General features: G+C 41.9%; 1 long non-coding RNA gene across 1 annotated transcript; it reads left to right on the top strand.

Moving 5' to 3' along the window:
* Positions 1 to 15,715: 15,715 nt before the first annotated feature.
* Positions 15,716 to 17,297, top strand: LOC119740335. The gene is made up of 3 exons (XR_005272670.1): positions 15,716 to 15,867; positions 16,048 to 16,290; positions 17,212 to 17,297. It is a non-coding gene; the product is annotated as an uncharacterized LOC119740335 (long non-coding RNA).
* Positions 17,298 to 17,655: the final 358 nt, after the last annotated feature.

Raw genomic sequence — 17,655 nt, 5'->3', positions numbered from 1 at the left:
CGGGGGGGGGGGGGGGGGGGTGCGGCAGCGCCCCAAACTATTTGGATTGGGGTGCTGGAATATGCTTCAGCATCCCCTACTCCCGGGCAAAAATGTGTTCCAGCGGCTAAGCGCGGCGCTTCGAAAGTTTAGCGCAAACACTGTAAAATACCAAGAGGAGGGTATTTTCTAAATCTTCAGGCAGAGCAGAACCGATATTTCTCTCAATGTATCTAATATCATGACATGTCTATGATATTTCCGCCATAATGGAAGCTTTGGCCCGAAAGCAATAACCTCAGCCATGACGATGGTGGCAAAGTTGATTATGCTTGCCAGGATTTTTTTTCATTCGATCTTTCAAAAGGGGCAAATGTTCATACCTTTCCCCTAAAGGTTTTTCTTTTCATTTAAAAGTTTCATTGGCGTTGCAAGCATTCTGTACTCAACATTAACAAAAAGCAAGATTAAGTGAAACCAATTCCAGTGTAGTTTTGTTTTATAATAGAAAATAAAACTATTCACGTTTTACCCTCTCTAGGGTAAAAACTCTGTAGACCGATAAATTAGTGCCTATAGAGCCCCAAACTTGCCATCTACCGATCATAAACATAAAGATACATTTGGTCTTTTAGTCTTTTATAAATAAACAAATAACACTGCAAATATATTGAGAGCCACATCGTTTAGTGAGTTAAAACTATGTTAATATTTCTATTAACAGAAATTCATCCGCTTCCAGTGGAACCATTTGTTTTAACTTAAACCAAAAAATCCTTTCGGGTTTTATAAGTTTCAGTATACTACCAGTATATTTCATCACAGTGCATCCAGAATCCAATATTTTCCAGGGCCTTAAAGCGGGCCCCTGGCCCTGTGGCCCCACGCTGTAGGGGCTCTAGACTTGATGACAAGTCGTTCAGACTATAGTGGTTTATGTCCGTCATCAGCGCCAGAATCCGCATACCACCGCCGTTCATGCAACGTGAGCGCTACAACCATTCAGGCAAAAGTCATGTACTACCGCGCCAACCTCGTCCCCAGGGTATCGAGCAGTACGCGCCAACCTGCTCTCTCACTCTGGTATTGGATCATTTGTATGTGCAAGATTTTCGAACACGTATGCAAATGAGGAACAGTCTGGTGCCTGGATATGCGTTACACATTAGCGTTTGTTTTTGTATGCGGTGTCTGGGGTAAAAACAGAGTCAATTCGTAGCAGCGGGAGCACGGCATGAGTTATACAAAAACACGATTTTTGAAATCAAACTGTTACGATCTTATCGAGACAACATGCAGTATCATATTTCATATTAATATGAGCAAATTGGAAAGGAAATTAGTATTTTCGAGAAGGCGTGGACGAATGATCGCGAAAACACGTACTGCACGTTGTGAATAATAGCACCAAGTACACCATAAAAATCCATTACTAGCCAATTGCGGTATCCAATCAGGATAAAGGAAGAAAGTTTCCTATCCAGGGTTTACTATTGGAAACGCAGTTGGAAATAAAGTAAGCACTGGGGACGAGGTTGCTACCGCGCGGCATGGTCAGTCTTTGTCTAACGACTTGACTAAGACGTTTTAAAGCGAATATTCATATATGCAGCCCCTGCAACGCATATGCATGACGTTTCCATAGCGAGGGCCAATGGTAGCCCATCTGGCTTAGGAAGAAACATCCATTATAAATATGGGGGTAATTATTACACGATCATTTTTAAGTTTCCATTTGATTTGGCAGTCCTATTTTCAAAATTACAGTTAAAAAGAGTATAACATTGTAGATAATTTATTAGTACTTTTGCAACTGTCTTTGAATAAAAAATAGGAATATTTAAGTCATTATGGAAGTTGAAACTGTTACGAATAATTGTAAATTCCCCTCAAAAAATGAAGTGCGCGCCGACTGTAAACGTTAGCTCCTTTTGGCCCATCTGGTTTGTTGTAGTTTAACTAATCACCTGAAAACGAACTCGTTCGCGGTTTGTGCCCATTTTTAAGGTTACAGAACCGCAATGACAAAATGCCCGATGCACACAATGAGGTCATGGAGGTTTAGAAATATATTGTTGCATTATCAAGGAGTAAGGAATACCCTCCATTATGATGATCAAATGCACAAGTACTGTACGGAACTGTACTACTTTACTAGGAGAAGGAGTTGTAGGCCTACTTCTTGTAGATTCGGCCGGGGTAACGATCGTTGTGCACGGTTATTGCACTGATCGACGGTCCTAGTTCATCAGGGTGCAGACCAGTAAATCGGTCCGAAATTGCCTGCGCCGGCCAAATCACGATTTGCATGCCCTCAAAATCTTTTAAAAATATGGGTAGAAGCCGTGCACAGGACTGGGAGCTTGCAGTTCTGTGTAATTTTGATGTAATTTTGACCCTATAAAAGCGCTCTATTTTGCAATGGAGTGTAGGCATCGTTTTTCAAAATGGCGATGGGCTTCAGGACTATTTTCAGGGGTGATCATCTTCAGATGGAAATTTCTCCTAAAAGTCATCAGTTGACCCCCCCGAAAATTGAAAAGAAAATGAAAGATGATGAAATAAGCTTTAATTTGATGTGTGTCTCGAACACCTTGGAGAGTTGTGAGTATTTTTCCTGAATTTTTGAAGTGGGAGCATTTACCATTGGGGTCTATGGAAGTTTATTTACTGATCTGCTACCATCATGTGGGTTTAATTAGTTGAATCATGTGTAATTATATTGTGGTGGTATTCTACTCAAGCTTAAAAGCTTTGTGAGTGAAGAAAGTATGCCTACATTACGTGATATGGACCTTCCTTTTTGAAGTCGATACAGAAAAGGGCTAGCTGGTATATCAGGCATTTCCCGTACCCGGTGGGTAGATTCACGAAGGTGTCGTTGCCGTCAAGAAAACTTGCGATTGCCTCAGTTTGTTGGGGTTTCAGAGCACTGGAAATCCCCAATGTTCGCAACCCATGGTCAATGGAACCTCTATACCTTTCGGTCCTAGCTCCCAACACCTCCATTTTAACGTTGTGGGCGATAGAAAATCCGAAGAAATTTGATGTAAGCGATTGAGAATGTTTGGTGAAGACTACACTTACATGGTGCGATAATAATCAGGTGTGTATGTAAACTTGTGTGTGTCGTCGTGCAAGCCAAAACGCATCGGCTAAGAGATGCCTGTTGAATATTCATATTTTCTTGATTCTTAACCAATCAGACCGCTCCGTCCAATTTTGGTAGCAAGTCTCATTGCCTATGCACAGACTGACAACGAGTTATTAAGTCTGTAATGCAGCACACGCATGGGATCGCACACGCATGGGGTCGAAAATGTACGTAGCGTCCCCGCTACTAGGACAGCATGCGGTACGTACGTCGTACCCCCGGCACAGAGCTTGGCAGTCGCGCGCGGCGGACACGATTAAAACCACTCTTACAGACTTGATTTCAAGTCTATAAGGGCTCGGAAAATAAAACCGAAGATGTTTGTGCGAGTAAAGGCATAAACCTATTTGTACAAGCCACGATAAAAGTGAAACAATGGTACCAAAATTGTATCAATGTGAGTCCGTCTGGAAATGGATACAATGGGGAAGGCGCAGTATGTGCGCCTGTCTAGAAATGTAACAATTTAGGAATGCGCTTTCTTTGCGATCTACAGCGCTCAGCGAGGGAACGTGTGCTGGCTAGCCCACAATTGGGTGAACAAGCAGGTGAACAACCACTAGTAAACAATCGGCCACTCGCTCCAAGAAGTTTTTCCCTTTCGTATGACCCAAAAGCAATAATGGATACAATGGGGAAGGCGCAGTATGTGCGCCTGTCTAGAAATGTAATAATTTAGGAATGCGCTTTCTTTGCGATCTACAGCGCTCAGCGTGGGAACGTGTGCTGGCTAGCCCACAATTGGGTGAACAAGCAGGTGAACAACCACTAGTAAACAATCGGCCACTTGCCCCAAGAAGTTTTTCCCTTTCGTATGACCCAAAAGCAATAACCTCGGCCATGCATGACGATGGTGGCAAAGTTGATTATGCTTGCCAGGATTTTTGTTCATTCGATCTTTCAATAGGGGCAAATGTTCATACCTTTCCCCTGAAGGTTTTTCTTTTCATTTAAAAGTTTCACTGAAGTTGCAAGCATTCTGTACTCAACATTAACAAATAGCAAGGTTAAGTGAAACCAATTCCAGTGTAGTTTCGTTTTAATGGGAAAAAAACTGTTCATGTTTTACCCTCTGTATTATAGGGTAAAAACTCTGTAGATCGATGAATTATTGCCTATATAGCCCCAAACTTGCGAACCACCGATCATAAACATAAAGATACATTTGGTCGTTTAGTCTTTTATATTTGCCATTCCCTGTAACAAACAAATAACACTGCAAATATATCGAGAGCCACATCGTGTGGTGAGTTAAAACTATGTGAATACTTTTATGAAAAGAAATTCATCCGCTTCCAGTGGAACCATTTGTTTCAACTTAAACCAAAAAAAATCCTTTCGGGTTTTATAAGTTTCAGTATACTACATGTACCAGTATATTTCATCGGGGTCCGCTCATAAGTCCGACGCCTCATAGGTCCGACGCCTCATAAGTCGGACAAAATCGCATCCACTAACCAAATGAAGGCCCATAAGTCCGACGCCTCATAGGTCCGACGCCTCATAAGTCTGACGTCTCATAGCTCCGACGCCTCGTAAGTTGACAAATTAAACGCCTCGTTTTTCCGTTGTCGGACTTATGAGGCGTCGGACTTATGAGGCGTCAGACCTATGAGGCGAAATAAATAAATTTTATGCCTCATAAGTCCGACGCCTCATAAGTCCGAAATTTCGGACTAAGGCGTCGGACCTATGAGGCGTTGGACTTCTGATACGGCCCCATTTTATCACAGTGCATCCAGAATCCAATAAAGCGGGCCCCTGGCCCTGTGGCCCCAACGCCGTAAGGGCTCGGAAAATAAAACCAAAGATGTTTGTGCGAGTAAAGGCAAACCTATGAAGCCCGGGAAGGGACAGGGTGGAAATATTTGTTGGCATTTGCTAGTTCATTCGCACGAATTACCAATTCGTTCGCACGAATTACTAATTCGTTCGCACGAATTGCTAATTCGTTCCCACGAATTGCTATTTCGTTCCCACGAATTGCTATTTCGTTCCCACGAATTGCTTTTTCGTTCGCACGAACGAATTAGTGATTCGTTCGAACGAATTAGTAATTCGTTCGCACGAATTCCTTATTCGTAATTCGTGGGAACGAATTAGTAATTCGTGGGAACGAATTAGTAATTCGTGCGAACGAATTACTGGAGTTTGTTAATTCGTTCGCACGAATTAGTCATTCGTTCGCACGAATTACTAATTCGTTCCCACGAATTACTAATTCGTGCGAACGAATTACTAATTCGTGCGAACGAATTACTAATTCGTGCGAACGATTTAGCAAATGCCAAAAAAAATTCCACCCTGTCCCTTCCCGGGCTTCATACAAACCTATTTGTACAAGCCACGATAAAAGTGAAACGACCGAACCAAAATTGTATCAACGTGAGTCCGTCTGGAAATGGATACAATGGGGAAGGCGCGGTATTTGTGCGCCTGTCTAGAAATGTAACAATTTAGGAATGCGCTTTCTTTGCGATCTACAGCGCTCAGCGTGGGAACATGTGCTGGCTAGCCCACAATTGTCACGTGACAATTGGGTGAACAACCGCTAGTACAGTAAACAATCGGCCACTTGCTCCAAGTAGTCTGGTTCCCAGACCAAAAGATTCCGACTATTCCTGATGAATCTTAGGTCAGGTAGCCTCCGGTAATACAATGTATTACAATTTACATCACGTGACTAAAACGGGAGGAATTCCTCCTTTTTCCGAAACTGTCCGAAGTTTGCCGATTTCATTTTGTCGACAATTGGATAGTGTCCGAGTATTTCCGAGTATAATATAGGTTTTATTAACTGCTATTTGCTTATTAAAAACTTAAAAAAACTAGTTGATAATTAATATCCATTGCTTTTATTTAGAAAACTTGAAATTCAACGACGATTTGGCACTCGGATCGTATACGAGGGGCGAACTTTTTGCTGCGTCATGCACTAGTTTGAATTTGACGACCGTTACCGGCATTTTCCAAAACGCGGCGTGGTCTCAATTCGGCTCCGCCTGCTAACAGTGCTGTTTGGGTGTCCAACTTTGAAGATTTCAGGTTAAAATTAGTCAATGTTTTACAGAAGTATGTTTTACAGAAGTATTAAACTGTATATCATAACTGTATGATATATAAAGCAAATGATTTATTTTAAAAAAATTATCGGAACATTAAAAGCTTTATGGGATAAAGCGAATTCGGAAACGAAGTCGAGCTTTGAAAAAGGGCCGTCAATGTCGTCATGTTTATTTTTAGCCACGGAGGCTGCCTGACCTACAATTTAGACGTGTAGACGTCGGGGGAAATTGTCGTATGGTGTTCTAAAAGGACACTTATCTGTTATCGTCGTGCGTGTGGAGCGCTCCGTCGTGTTTGTGAGCAGTACGTCGCGCGTGCTCACAGGCACGACGGAGCTCCCCACACGCACGACGCTCTGCTCACAAACACGACGGACCTCTCCAGGAATATTGGTTTGTTGGTTTGGGCTTGAAACTTAAATACATCTTCCATACCAGAACCCATAAGGAAGAATACTGGTTGGTTGATTTTGGCTTGACACATTATTTACCCGAATAGGTCCTATATGGCAATATGGTTGGTTAGTTTGGGCTTGATACCTCAATACATTTCCATACCCGGACCAAGCGGGAAGAATATTGGTTGGTTGGTTTGGGCTTGATACATTAGACATTCTCCTTACTGTGACCCAGAGGGAAGAATATTGGTTGGTTGGTTGGTTGGTTGGTTTGGGCTTGATACATAAATACATTTCCAAATTAGGACCCTTAAGAGGGAAAAAAATTGGCTGATTGGTTTGGGCTTGACACATAATTTCCCCAAAGAGGTCCTATATGCAATATGGTTGGTTGGTTTGGGCTTGATACCTCAATACATTTCCATACTGGGACCAAGCGGGAAGAATATTGGTTGGTTGGTTTGGGCTTGACACATAATTTCCCCAAAGAGGTCCTATATGGCAATATTGGTTGGTTGGTTTGGGCTTGATACATTAGACATTGTCCTTACTATGACCCAGAGGGAAGAATATTGGTTGGTTGGTTTAGGCTTGACACATTATTTACCCGAATGGGTCCTAGTTAGTTGAATATTGGTTGGTTGGTTTGGGCTTGACACATTATTTACCCGAATGGGTCCTAGTTAGATGAATACTGGTTGGTTGGTTGGTTGGTTTGGGCTTGACACATATTTCCCCAAAGAGGTCCTATACGGCAATATTGGTTGGTTGGTTTGGGCTTGATACATTAGACATTCTCCTTACTATGACCCAGAGGGAAGAATATTGGTTGGTTGGTTTGGGCTTGACACATTATTTACCCGAATGGGTCCTAGTTAGTTGAATACTGGTTGGTTGGTTTGGGCTTGACACATATTTCCCCAAAGAGGTCCTATATGGCAATATGGTTGGTTGGTTTGGGCTTGATACGTCAATACATTTCCGTACTTTATTTATAGGACCAAGCGGGAAGAATATTGGTTGGTTGGTTTGGGCTTGACACATAATTTCCCCAATAGGTCTTAGATATTGAGAATATTAGTTGGTAGGTTTGGGCTTGATAATGGGAGAATATGGGTTAGGTTGGTTTGGGCACGACACGGCTGACACGGGCGTGTTGCTCTATGTGTCTGGCTAACCAGGAAGGACGAGTAATGGTGGCGTAGACACGTACTCTTGTTTCTATGACAATCCAGATAATTTAAGTCGAGTAAGAGGTGCTTATGACCATTATGTTAAGTAAACTCTGGCGTTGTCTATAGTGGGGTTGTTTTTTTCCTCTGTGCTTGGGCTTTGCTAGTCTATGTATTATGCGCGAACACATTTGCTGATTAATTAGGCAAAACCCCGCCTCTAGACTTCCTAGTTTTTACCAATCAGCAGGCGCTTTCTATAGGTCTATCGGGTCTTCGGTCATTCAACCGTTGCGCGTCATAGACATGGATTAAAAAAAAAAGGCACGGCGCGCGGCGCTCAGTATCATGTTACGCGAATGCGCTCCAGGCTGTTGTCGTATTACAAAACAATGCATTCGAATTGACCAATCACGGCGCGCGGCGCTCGGTATCATGTTACGCGAATGCGCTCCCGGCTGTTGTTGTATTACAAAACGTTGCATATGAATTAACCAATCACAGCGTTAGTCCTGATTTTGGGATGAAATGACGTCACGATTTAGTTAAGTCGACTCCGATTGGCTGGCGCGCGGCTTGCATAAATCTGCATGCTTTGACATATCAGACGTTAGACAGGAGATAGCTCTGTGGATAACGGGTGATACTCAGACTAGGGCTTGGCCCGGTGGTCACTGTAAGGCCATGCCTTGACATGACAAGGTTAGACCACGCATGTTTGTTTTACATATACTCTATCTGGACATTCCTTTGTTTAATAGTTAATAAACCTCTGTGCAAAAATTAACTTTACTTAAACTGTGAAAACTCTTTCAACTCCAATTTTTTTTTCAATGAATGTTTCTCTCCATTCTGCGACAAATTACCCTGACCTGAAAATGCCTCTAAACCTGTTTTCCAGAGAGGGCGAAACGTTATGTGGACACGGCTTAGTCCACGTAACGTCAACACAACCTGCATTATGTGGATATTTTTTGCTCACATGTCCACATAGTGACTGTAACAGTGCAAGACAAACTCATTTAGTAACACAAAAGCTTGGCAGTATATACAGATTCAATCATATTGTATTTGTACTGACGATTGCATACCTGTGTTCCCCAATACTGCTGCACTAACGGAAGATGCCTTTAACTGAGCAAGTGCCCCTTTTTGGTGACGCCCCCCCCCCCCCCCCCAAGTTTGAAAACCGTTCCGCCGCAGCTGTTATCATTTGGGTCATAGACCCGTAATGATTTAATTACTAATCTGTTTAGAAGCGTTTGGGAGGGTTGAGTTCACAGTCTGTATGGGAGTTTGCAAAACTGCAGCAGGCCATGGCAAGCCCGATAAAGGAAGTCGCGGACCGCACATAATTCTATTTCATTGATTCACAATGGCTATAAGGTAATCTGATGGAGATGACGTATACTTGTGTAAATAACTTGTGTAAATATTTCTAAAGTACTTGTATTTGTAAGTCTGTATGCAATCTATTCCTTGTGAATTTCTCTTTGCTAAACTTTACATGTAACGTGCAGTCCCAATACAAGGGACTGTTTTTATTATTAATATTATTGGCTTTTCCGCAATTTGCGAAAAAGCCTTTGTTTTTGTTCTCATTTTTGGCTTTTTCGCAAATTTGCGAAAAGCCTTTGTTTTTGTTCTCATTTTTTTTTTTTTGGCTTTTCGCAATTTGCGAAAAAGTCTTTGTTTTTGTTCTCATTTTTTTGTGTGGCTTTTTCGCCAATATGCGAAAAAAGCCTTTGTTTGAATTTGTTCTCATTTTATGCTTTTTCGCCATCAGCGAAAAAGCCTTTGTTTTTGTTCTGATTTTTTTTTCTTTCTTCTTATTCTTCTATCCCAAATCCCATTGACTTTGCATATGTTTCATTCTGGACCCCACTTTTGACCCTGAACATACTTTAATCTTAATTAAACTTGGCACAGAGTCAGAACCCACAGTGAACTCGTGCATGAAAAAGTGACGTCATCATGGGCCACGTGACGTCATCTGAAATGTGCAAACTCCAGGACTCTATATCTAAAGAACTATGAGTCGGATTGGGTTGAAAATCTGTATGTTGGTAGACCGGGATGTGTTATAGATAAAAATTGAGGTGACGTCATCATGACGTCATCGTGTGATTTTATGTCGATTTTTTACGTCTTGGACCTTAAGCCATAGGTGGCATGGGTGGCTTGTGCGTAAAGCGCTCGCCTCTCACCAAGGTGACCACGGTTCGAATCCTGGCCGCGGATCGCATGTGAGTAGAGTTGTGCGTTGGTTCTCTCCTGTGCCACGAGGGTTTTTCTCCGGGCCCTCCGGTTTTCCTCCCTCCGGAAAAATCAAACACTTTCGATCTCAGGCTGTGCTCCGTGGTCATATATGGGTCGATGTGGCCGGCAGCCATAGGCGCCTTTACGTGCCGGTGGCCCGACCACGTTGTAGCCGCGTCGTTCGCAATTCAGCATACCAGCTGCGAGTAAGGATGATTAGCCTCCCAAATTATTATTATTATTATTACATATCTCACTAACGCAATATGCTAAATTCAAAATTATTTTGTATTAGGTTTGTTAAGCAATACGTATATGCACAACATTTTGAAAAATGTTTTATTTATTTTATTCCGGTTTATTATTAAAAACAAAATATATTGTACACAACAGCATAAATGCTGACAATTACAATATTTACAAAATAAGGCTAAAAGTTACAGTTACAGTACAATTTAAAAGGGAGTAACTAACAAACAGACACGATACAAAGCATAAAATGCACACACCAAAGGTGAAAATTTACATTCCAAACAACAGATGATTTTGAAAAGAAAAAAATAGATAAAAAGTTTCACATAAGCCATTTAGATCACCAACACAAACACAACCCTTATCCCCCTAATACAAACCCACCAACATCAAACGAGCAAACACACCCAACAAACAAGTAAACAACAAACAGACATGCATTACATGTATAAACATTACACACATCACATTTTACATTTCATAAAAGTCCTTTCAGTTACAATTAAATTAACAAGAGAGAACCAAACAAACAGACATGATATACAAGGCATACAATTATTCACACACACCAAAGTTTACATTTACGCTCCATATAGATACAAGTAGTTTAAAAAGAGAGATTGATAAATAAACAAGCAAGCAACAAACAAACAAACAAACAAACAAGCATAACAATAACCCAACAAAAGCACAAATAGAAAAACTGACAACAGCGGCAAGCCAAATAACAAACCCAGAGCAGCTCCCCCTACATATTCGCAGGCAGGGCAAAAACCATAATATAAATCGCTGGAAATATTTTAAAATACATGTGTACATGTACTACATACCCAAGTCAAATCACTAATTAATACTATTTAATATGGTAACTAATGATGGAATGGTGGACTTGTTATATCTAACGGACCTACACTTAGGGACCTGCATGCCAGTGATGGTGGATGATCTAAGCTCTCTGCTACACACACTTTCCCTAAGTGGTGGCAGCATGTTTCTAAATCTATTAGAGTTAAGAAGTTTGTTACCAAACTTAAGCAGCAGATCCTCCCTCCTAGATTTAAGGGTAGCCAAACCAAGCACGCTGAGTACTGCGGTGTAGGAGTCATAGCCATGGCCAAGAATGATACACACTGCACGTTTCTGTATGTTTTCAATTGCAGTCACTTTGGCGGACACTAATAGAGCTGTGCCAAACCTGACTAGCATACTCTAAAATAGGCCTTATGTAGCCAGTGTACACAGCAACCATGTGAGAGGTGGGTATATTAGCCTTCTTAAGAATACACAAAGTGTACAACCTACGGGATGCCTTAGAGACAATATCATGAGGTCGTTTTGTACACTAACACCGAGTAACTTCATGGAGGTCACAAAATTCAATGCTGTGTCATCAAGTTTAAATGAGGACCTAGGTGTGTCACGCTTCAAAAAAAACTTACTGTCATGGTCTGACATTTAGATGGCTACGGAAGTACATGTACACTGTTGTCATAACACCAACTCGACAAGTCATCAAGATCAGAGATGCCACAGGGTCTGCTTGAAAAAAAAGGAACTGGGCCTGCTTGAAAAAAAACCGGAACGGCTGCTTGAAAAAACCAGACTTTTTTGTGTGTGAAAAAGCCACTCCGTGGCCCGCACGCGGTGAAGCACGCGCGAGGCGCGGCGCCGTTGTATACTGCGTGCAATTAAGTACGTTGGCCGCTTGTATCGCATGCAGGCTCGGCAACAACATACACAAAGACTGTTTTTAAGACTACTTCAACGAAACGTCGCGTTGTGCCATGCGTGCGCCTAAATGTACTAAATCGAGGTAAAAATCAACGCATTTCCACAGTTTTTCTTCTCTTTCTCTGGTTAATTTGACGGCCGGAAAAACCGGAATTTTGTGAGATTTTTTTTAAAAACCGGCATTCCGGTTAAAACCGGAAAAGTGGCATCTCTGTCAAGATAGCTTTGCATGTGAGATGGTTGGCCATGCTTCACTACTTCACCTATAGTTAAATCATCAACATATTTCCAATGTCTGCAGTTTTCAACTACATAATAGGGCCCATGGCGTCATGTAGATCAATGGTAATTTGTTTAGAAACTTAAAATCTCAGTGGGGGGGGGGGGGGCGACAAGGTTTCATGGGGGCGGTCGCCCCCCCCCCCACGCCCCCCCCCCCCCCCCCTCCCGGTGGCTACGCCACTGGTCTCAAATGCCCTTCGACAGTACCCACAATGCACAAACAGCCTTTTTGTAAAGTCAGTGGCGCGATTTTGTCAAAGGCCATTTGAGACAAACAATGCGCGTTGTCAGAGGTTACGAATGCGCAGTTGGAACTCCGAAAAGGCTTATCAGAGCGTGAATTCATCAGAGTATCCCAGCGTCCTTGCGTTTGCAGGGCGGGGGGTACGAGCGAATGGTACAATCACTGTGCAATAGTCGTAGCCTTGTTGCCATTTTGTGATTGGACAATTAACGACGTTGAAGTACATGTACGCATGTACGATGTACGGTACCATGTGCACCACGTATGGGCGCTGCATGTACGTGTTCATGATCAGGGGCGGATCCAGGATTTTCAAAAAGGGGGGCACAAAAACTTTGTTCGCGTTGCACACATAACGAGACTGAAGCGCGAAATCCCTTGCGGGCGGGGTTGAGGGCACTGGAAGCTCTACGATTGTAGATGTTCTCTCCTATCATGAGTATTTTAAGCCATTAAGAGCAAAATTCACAATGTTTATTTTTTTAATTTTAATAACACTAATTTTTTTCTATCAAATATATAATTTAAAGTTACTGTTGATGTTAGTTGAAAATGAACCCCAAAATTAGAAGGTGCTGATGACAGTCCCCGGGTGAAAAAAAAATGAACATGTGTTATTTTTGCGAGCGAGCGGAGCAAGCGAGCCAAAAAAAAAATTAAGTTTACTTTATTAAAACATACATCTCTACCCAGAAATTTGCCTGGCAAAAAAATAAAATAAAATAAATTGAATGTCATTAGGGGACAGCCTGCCCAAACAACCCCTACCCCCACCCCTACCCATTTTGGTTGATGTTATTGTCGTTTCATTTTTTTAAATTTTTTTTTTTGGCTTCCATCATCATTAATAATATCCTTTTCGTTTTGCCCCTCTCCTATCATAAAAAAAATTGATGATATTAGCAAAATTTTCCCATAGCGTTTAAACGTTTAGTCAAGACTTCAAAAAGACTGCCGCCTGTGTCCCAGTATAATATGTGGTAACTGCGGTCACATAATATACTTACTTTGTATATACACTTGTATACACTTTAAGTTTAACCACCATTTTTTCCATGTTCTTTTGAAGTCTGCAGGCTATAAAATAATTTAAGACGAAATGAATCGTCTACATTCTGCAAGTGTTGTCAAATCACTTCAAGAAAAGTCAAGGCCTGAGGAAAATCGTTTATTTTTATGTTTTTTGGGGGGGCTCCGATTTTCTTAAAAAGAAAACAAAAAAACAACCTTTTATTTAACGGAAATGCAAACTGCATCCAAATTCCAATTTCCAAAATATGAAAAACTTTGCCTGCACAAATTTCCCAAAAGGGCAGCATTCCTGAGCTGCCGCTTTCACATACAAGGTTTCAATATAGTCACATACAAGATTTCTGGCTACGCAACGGGCAGTCCCAGGCATCACAGGGAGCCTCCTAGCAACAGTATTTCTAGGCAACCAGGTTGGAATGTGATGGGCATGCAGCCATGCACCAGTGGCTCAGATAGCTAATCACTCCAGTTGCGCGTGGAAGTCATATTCATGAAAGCAGATAGTACCGGTATACTCGCAAATTTCCAGGTAGGTCTGCCTGAATCGCCAAGACTCGTCTCGTCGATTATAGCGCCCTAGTACTGTTGATGTCGTTCCGCTGCATAGCGCTAGGCGGCTTGTTTGTAAATGAACATAATCCAAATCCAGTTTTGGACCAAGCAAGACTACTTTGGATAAAGCATCTGGGTCAGAGTTTACCTGACAGTCTGGTCATAGTTGTGTAAATTAGCCTACACTTCTTGTCAACATGACAATTGCTTGTGTCAATTTTACACTTTTCTGGCCAGGGACACGTCCACATGATATGACCCAGAAAAGTGACCCAGAGAGACGTCATTTTGATCCAGTGTCTGCAGGTCAGATCTCCCCAGGATACAGTGATAATCTTAATTGTATTCCTTTTAAAAAGGAAATAATTTTGGAAATAAAGAGTTGAAGTGCCGTCTTTAACCCAGAAAGTCTAGGGTTAAATCTGACCCAGAATCGAATCAGGGTCCTTTTTGACTTGGGGTCAAAGTGGCACTTTTCTGGGTCTAAATGACACTTTTGGCAAGATTTCCAGGTCAAAATGATCTGGGAAACAATCAAGAGAAGTGTCATAAGTTTACCTAGCTAGGATGATCCTAGCGTTATGTTTATGCATAACAAAGTTTACCCTGCAAAGTGTAATCGTGACCTTGAAAAGTACACTCTAAAACTAAAAAATCCAGGCAGATTTGACCCGGCGCGGAATCCGGGTTATGTTTGGCCTGACATTTTTTTTCTTGATCAAAATGACACTTTATCGGGTCAAAATTACCAGAAAGTGAATCGGACAAAGTGACAATTCATTATCATTTTGACCCCTAAAAGTATCGGGTCAAACTTGACCCGGAAGTTTTGAGAGTATCGGGTAAAACTGACCGAGGACTTTTTAGAGTGTATCTTCGCCAACTTTGCTGTGTTTCTTGTTGTTTTTGGCAGCTCTGGTGTTCGATGGCTCGTCGTGTCCTCCGCCAGAAGCGAACACAGGGAATCATAACGACACGATCTTGGCATACCTGCCCTCCAACGTGTCAGTCACCCCTATCTACTGGACCAACCCAGTGCTGGAGTCGCCGCCTGCCAGTACCCTTGAGTACATCTTTTGCGAGCCTGACCCCAACATGGATATTGACATCTACTGCCGGTCGGGGGACGAGTTCCCTGTGACGTATAATAACGATAATGATGGGCGCATCAAGGTCATTTACCAGCTGGTTGATCCGACTCCTCCCGACTTTGAAAATGGCGATTGTGTTTTCTACATAAGGATTCTTGGTAAGTTACACTCCTAAAAGTCGCCAGGTTCAGATTTGACTGGGTCAAAGCAAATCTGTGTTGCGATTTTATTTTTATAAATAATTATGCTGATCACAAGTATCAAAAAATAAAGCTGCCTTGAAAATTTGTATGTTTATAGATAAGCTGCATGAGGAAAAAAAACCTGTATCGCTCTTTTACTAAGTCAAATCAAGAAAAAAATACCGTAAATAGGAGTCTTTCGTCGACAACTTTTACCCCTCTAAACAGACGAGGACGCTCCGACGATAACTTGCCCGCGGCCGTCGGATGTCAACGAGAATACCGACGCAGGTGCAACAACGTATACATTGGTCTATAGTGCGCCCGAAGTTGCGGACAACTCTGAGGGCGTGGTCTGGAGCTCTGACATCACAAACGGCACTGCCCTCTCCATTGGTCCCCACGTTGTGACGTTTACAGCTACTGATACTTCTGGAAATACAGCCCAATGTTCTTTCACTGTAACAGTTGAAGGTATTTAAAACACATTAATGGCTTTCCGTGAACTTTTTTTTTTAGCTAGGGTTCTTCCAATCTTGATGTCGACCAAAAATCCTATATCGCCATGTTTTTTTTTTATGGCCGAGCATGTTGATCGGACGTATCGATTGTTTGTAAAGTACTCTTCAAGTACTTTTTCTGATTGGTTTCCAGACTCTGAGCCTCCTGAACTGGACTGTCTGGACTCCTTCGCCATCACCACAGCAGTGGGCCAACCTTACGGCGTTGCATCTTGGGTGATACCGACCGCGACCGACAACTCCGGCGATGCGCCAGTGCAGACCGCCAACCTGACCAGCCCTGCAAACCTAGGCATCGGCATCCATACAGTGACCTACGATGCAACGGATGGTAGCGACAATACCGCCTCCTGTACATTCCAGATCACTGTTACAGGTAGGGAAATGTAACTATAATGTGTCTATCTGGGGTTTTCCCCAGAATCTTCTTCTGGGGTTTTCCTCCCATCTCTAAAACTGTGAATTTCTTCTCATTGTCTTCTCTCTACAGGTTTCTTCAGGCTCTTGAGCTGCAGTGCCTACATACAGGTTGGATAAAAAAAAAAAAACCAACATATTATTGCTAATTGGAACGAAAGTAGGGAACATGTGAATCAAAGGGAGATATCCTCTGTTAGGGTTGAATCTCCTCTTTAAAATGACGCACTGATCATGTCCTTACATTCACGGTTGACTGAGCAGTGACCAATTTTTATGAAAGGGTCTATTTAGAGAATTGCGCCACTTTTCATGGTGAAATCTCTTTTTTCCCCCACCTGCCTTGATTGGCAACCATAGCCTTTCACTCTGTGACAAATGACACAACAAAAACCACTATTCAAAAGTGGCGCAATTCTCTAAATAGACCCCTCCATAAAATTGGTCCCTGCTCAGTCAACCAAGAATGTAATGACATGATCAGGTTGTCATTTAAAAGAGGAGATTCAACCCTAACAGTGGATATCTCCCTTTGATTCACATGTGCCCTACATCTGTTTCAATTAGCAATAATATCTCGGTTTCAGTTTTTTTTTTATCCACCCTGTATAAAGAGCACTTTTGAGGAATCCTTGGTTTCAGATAAAATAAAAAACTACAATGATTAAAGATCAGAAATTATTTACCCAATTTTTTTGCTGTAATCAGCTCAAAACACCACGGTGTCGAAAGTCCTGCGACATTTGTTTGTGTACTTATTTATTAAGTTTTCAGTTAAAAGTAACAGTTGAACTGTTGACCATTATTAAACTATTTTTCATTAATATACAAATTAAGCTTCAAAATAATTCTCATATTCATGTTCCATGCTTTTTTGCAGATGAAGAGGCTCCAGACTTGAGTTGTTTGACTTCATTTTCTATCGAAACCGTGTTTGGTCTCCCATACGGAACGGCTACATGGATGATCCCTATGGCCAGCGACAACTCGGGTGAAACCCCCGTGCAGACTGCGAACCAGACTAGTCCTGTCAATCTAGAAATCGGCACCTACACCGTCACCTATGATGCCACTGATGCCAGTGGTAACAGTGCGGAATGTTCATTCAAGATAACAGTCGTCGGTAAGTGTAGTATACAAGTAATGAATGTTTATGAGTGCAAAGGTAAGAATAATTTCATGAGGTGAGTGGAACGTTCCATTTCATGAGGCGAAGCCAAGTGGAATGGGACATAAGTCCATCTGTTACTGAATTAAATTATTATTTCCATTGCACAAAACGAGCAATTCATTATTTGTTTTGTACAACATCTGAATAAATCCT

The sequence above is a fragment of the Patiria miniata genome, unplaced genomic scaffold, assembly GCF_015706575.1.
Source record: "Patiria miniata isolate m_02_andy unplaced genomic scaffold, ASM1570657v1 HiC_scaffold_5, whole genome shotgun sequence".
NCBI lineage: Eukaryota > Metazoa > Echinodermata > Asteroidea > Valvatida > Asterinidae > Patiria > Patiria miniata.
Note: the sequence above shows the minus strand (reverse complement) of the source record. Positions and strands in the feature narration are given on the sequence as shown.